Below are 5,301 nucleotides of genomic sequence, written 5' to 3'. Positions count from 1 at the left end.
ATTCTGATGTAAGCTACTGCAGGTTACCTCACAATGCTAACGTAACATCCACCTGCACCTCTGTGGACCAGAGGAGAGGGAACGCCTTTGACTCCACCTGTTGGTTAGTGGAGTCCCAGCCTCACGCTGGACATTTTCTCCGTTGTCTAGCTCTGTTTTTGAAGCCCGATGAGACAAAGTGTGGATGTGAGGGAGAACACTCATGGCCACTGCGTGTTCATGTGTTAGCAACAAAATGAAGATGTTCATGTTGTATCGGCGGACTGTTGACTGAGGTCATACATGAAGGAGAAGAAGGGAGTTTCATCCCGACCTTTGATTCAGTCCAGTTGTTGAAAGATGAGTCGTTCTCTGTTAGAATTTAGTTTATTGTCTGTTTAGTTTTTATTCGTTTCAGTCATGTGACTGTGACTGTATGGACAGCATGTGTCAGAGGTAGGACACTCAGCACAGGTATTACAATAAAAACAAAGATTCTTATGCCACACTTTTAGGGCTTCAGCATCCAGAGTACCAGTGCCTCTAATGAATGCAGTGTGAGCAACTCAGGGTTTAGTATCGTACCCAAGGATACTTGGACATGCAGACCAGAGCAGCAGGGATCAAACCACCAGCCTGATTAGCAATGAGCTGCTCTGCCTCCTCCAGGCGCTCTGAGGGTCTGAGACCAGACGGGACCGGGTGTGCTTGAATTGTCGACATCCAGAGTTTTAATAATCATGTACTGATGAATAGAGTTTTTACCAAACTAAGGAGATTTATTTTAGTTGGTTTTCCAGGTTCGCAGATTCCTGAACTATAATATTCCAGCTCTGCGAGGCTCTGGTGACAACGACAATAGTTTTCGCACTACTTTGTATTTGCTCATTTCCTCATCAAATCGTAACCACCAGGGGAGACGACCCACCAGCCAAAGAAGAGAGAAAGTGGTAGCACTGTGAAAGGCCTGCCTGCCAGCAGCTCTCGGCCCGACGGTGTCATGGTGTCGGGGAAGTTGCCTAATTCTAATGCAGTGCCAAGTGAGCCAAAGAGGAGGCCAAACATTGCGTCTGAGAGAAACTTGGCCAGTTTGAAAGAGCTGATTGTATTTGTTGGATTTTATGCACAGCGGTGACGGCCTTTGAAAGAACATAAATAAAAACGTGCAGGTGACGTGCTGGATCCACAGGCTGCACACTGGTGGATTCACCTGGTGGCTCAAAGCAAAGAAAATGAAGAAGGTTTCAGACTCTGCGCAGGCTGTTTGATTACAGGTGTGCCTTCAGTGAGTCTTGAGAAGCACAGCGCTCATGGCAAACACTGATGCGATTTGTTTACACCTTCGTATTAAAAGCGGGTGACAGCCAGCGGCTGCAGCTCCTCCTGTTCCCGTCCCTGTGCTGTAATTATCACCTCCATGTCACCACCACACAGACGGAACTGCAGCCTGCGCTGCCGCTGCTGATGAAGAGCCACCAGAGGCCCTGCACAGGTCGGCTCAGTCGCAGGCTCTCTTGAAAGGGACACAAAGCCTGCGGATGAGGAGTTCCTCTGTGTGGCTCAGGGGGATGTGGACACAAGGCGATGGACTGAGCTTCATAAAGACCATTATGATCTTTGATGTCAGGCTCTGCTGTCTTTCTTACTCAGGAGTTTTCTGTGAACGCCGCTCTTTCTCTGTGCGGCTCTTTGCTATAATATTTGCAACCCCTAACCCTGTGCAACATGGTGGCTGTTAAGATGGCCAAATAAACTTGGAAAGTTAAGCTCGTGGTTTCCTGTGAGGCAGAAGAGCTCCCAGCAGTGAAATGTTTAAACCTGACGCAGGAACAGATTAAGTTGGAAGAATGTGAAGACTGGGAGCAGGTTGTGTCCATGACAAATATCTAGATATGTAAACAGTCATGTATCAATTATTCAAGAAGAAGAAAGTATTTGCACAAAGCCTCAACGAGCTTTAACCGAAACATACAAACTGCAGGAGTCTCCTACCTTGAATCGTACTTTCTTGAGCATCGTTACTCCAAGTGAAATTAAACGAAACTAAGGGTTAGAGAATTCCAGCCTCCATTCAGGAAAATCCACCGAAACTCCAGCCAGAAGATCCAAAAAGAATCCCAGCGTGCTCTGCAGCGAGGCGTCCGTCTGCCGGCTGTGTTTAACACGCCACAGACAACAGTGCTGCTCTCCCCTCAAACCTTCTGCAGAGCTTATCAGCTCATTCACTCGGAAAACAGACACACCCTCCTCCTAATGACTGGAGGGCCACTATTAACACCCCCGCCCCCCAACAACGCCCCACAGGCTAAATAAGGCGGGTGGTAAGCTCTCTCAAACACCGCCCCACTCCCCAACATTTACCCATCTGCTGCCCACAGCAGCTCAACATCAGACTTCATCTTCACAGCTGTTCATCTTCGTCTGTCAACACAACGCAGTCAGACGCAGAACGAGCTCCTGAAACTTAGCGGGCACGTTTCCATCTGTAAAGGTTTTTAAGGACAAACATATGATCCAAACACAGCATCAGTGTGTCTGCTGGACTCAGAGTTCTGCGATGGACAGACTTTAGTGGAGTCTGGTGGCAGTACCGGCTCTCAGCTTTGCATGAACATCCTGTAATGTGGCAGTTTTACTTTGCTTCACCGTTCCTTGGACCACTGAGGGAAACTGTATCGATGTTTCCAGAGCTTTTAATACATCTCAGTGGAGGAAACATGCTGGCCATCCATGATACGCTCAGCCTGTAAATCTGTTTTCTACACACAAACTGACTTGTGTTGGCTTACATGTACATTTACAAACAAAGGCCTGATCAGGAGAAAAATGAGCAAAGCAGAAAAGAATCAGGTTTGTTTTAAAGAAACCACCTCTCGTGCTAATATAACAGAATCTTACACAGAACCTCGTAGACTCGGCCCAGTGCTGCAGATGATTTGTGCTCACTTACAAATACAACTGCTGCATTCAACTTTTAAACCATTGTTGAAGCACAAACACATTTGCAGGCTGTGTGATGCGTCACTGTACAGGCCATGCTCTGGATCTTTACCATCAATCATTAGTTTTAATAATTATATTGGCCACGGCTCCAACACCACTGTGAAGTTTGCTGATGACACGGTGATGTTGGGCGCCATCTCTAACAACAATGAGGCGGCCTACATGGAGGAAGTGAAGAATCTGGCATCGTGGTGCCAGGATAACCGCCTCCAACTGAACGTTGGCAAGAACAAGGAGCTGGTGGTGGACTTCAGGAGGAGTCAGCACAGAGACCACAAGCCCATTATCATCAGTGGAGCTCCAGTGGAGAGGGTGCACAGATGTCCACATCTCCTCAGACCTGACATGGTCTGCCTACATTCAGGTCCAGTCCAAGAAGGCTAGGCAGCGCCTGTATCATCTCCGACAACTGAAGAAGTTCAGGGTCTCTCCAGTGATCCTCAGGACTTTCTATGCAGGTGCTGTGGAGAGCATCCTCACACAGAACATCACATCCTGGTATGGAAACAGCTGTGTCAAGGACAAAAAAGCTCTTCAGAGAGTGACCCGTACAGCAGAACGCTGCTGCAGGGCTGCTCCCCCTCCCTACAGGACATCTGCACGAGGAGATGCTGGACCAGAGCAGCTCAGATACTGAAGGACCCGTCCCATCCCAGCAGTGAACTGTTCCAGCTTCTGCAATCAGGCAGAAGGTTCCACACCATCTGGGCAAAAACAGAGGCTGAAGAGGAGCTTCTATGCTCAGGCCATCCCTCCTAAACCAGAACCCCCCTGCATAAGTGACCGAGACAGGACTCGTTCTTAACACACCCCAGCCTGACGCTTCTCACCTTCACCACAGCACTCGACTCTTTAACACCCACTCGCACAACGTCAAATTTCCAGATTGTTTTATTTTATTCAATGTATATAATGTTGTCTCTCCTTTGCACAGGCGAGGAGCGTGTGAGGACACATGACCTGCTGAAGTTCACACTGAGCATCAGAATGAGGAGATTGACGGCACAGCTGCTGGAGCCAGGCAGCCTGGTCTCAAACTACTCATCTACTGGGATGTTCCCACACAACCAGCTCTACAAGAGAGAAGATCCAGTGAGCAGCAGCGCTCCGGGTGAAAATGTGTTGTTGATGCTGCCTCCAGCTGATAGGAACAGTAACAACCACTCAATAAAAAAGCCACGCAGAAGCTGCTGTGACCCCCACTCATGATCCTGATGAGTGAAGTCCTGTGGGATCAGAGCAGCTGGGGGCTTAGAGGCAAACATTGGTCATCAGGAGAAAAACGCCTCAAATGCCAGCAGACTGAGTGGGTGTGGTTAATCTGATTGTTGATAATAACAGGCGTGCTGGCTATTTCTGTTTCACACAGTAACCAACGCAGTGAGCACTACAACACAAACAGGACAAACACGATTTCTTCTTCACACAACGACCTAATTATGACAGGCCCACTGAAACAAAAACCCAAGTCAGACTTACATTTTCCATAATACATTTTATTCCATTAAAGATTCTTTTTTTCTAATTGTACACTGGAATGTCAAGATTCCCCTTCAGTAATGTAGTTAAAAACGCTGCGTGTCGTCAACTTCCACCTCACGTCTACGAAACCACTGCGACAATTTGGTGAGTACAAATTTGGGGAAAAAAGGAAAAAACCCATGAAAGACAAACTCATTACGGTGAATAATAAAGTAAAGGATGACTGTGAGAACAGAAGAGCTGAGCTGGGATGTGAGCGCAGCGAGTGGAGCATCAGGCTGGCAGCCTCTGATCTGTGTGCCAACTTGCACCCACTGCCATCGGAGACGTGAGCGCTCCTGTGGGATGGTAGATTAGGGGCTGGGGTGTTGTTTCTGGGCTTTTCTTCAAAGTCCTGTTTTTGGATATCTGATAGCTGAGAGGTGGACTTAAATGGACCAGAGGTTAACACACAGTCTGTTCTTGACAAAATAAGGAGTGGCTGTAATGGTGTTACCATTAAAAAAAAAAAAAAAACCATTTTCTCCAGATGCAACAGTCAAATGTATTTGCTGTTTGGTAACAGCGCAGCCGAGAGTCCCTCACAAATCCTGCTCTTTACTGTCAACCTCCAGATTAGTGGCAAACAATCAAAAACATACAGCAAACAGTAAAAAATGTATCCACGTTGAACATAAAAGGAGAACTTTGCTGATGATGACCTCACACAGTACAGGCGACATACTGAGTACAGCCATGTTTTCCTTTTTAAGCACGTGTACAGAAATCTGGGGAGAAACAAAATTCAAAGCACGAGAGAGAAACAAAAGAAGCTGAATGAAGAACGACACCAAGACA

Source organism: Copadichromis virginalis, linkage group LG14, assembly GCF_057382275.1.
Source record: "Copadichromis virginalis isolate Kocher_CV1m ecotype Utaka linkage group LG14, C_Virginalis_male_GT1.1, whole genome shotgun sequence".
Lineage (NCBI taxonomy): Eukaryota > Metazoa > Chordata > Actinopteri > Cichliformes > Cichlidae > Copadichromis > Copadichromis virginalis.
This window is presented reverse-complemented; position numbering follows the sequence as displayed.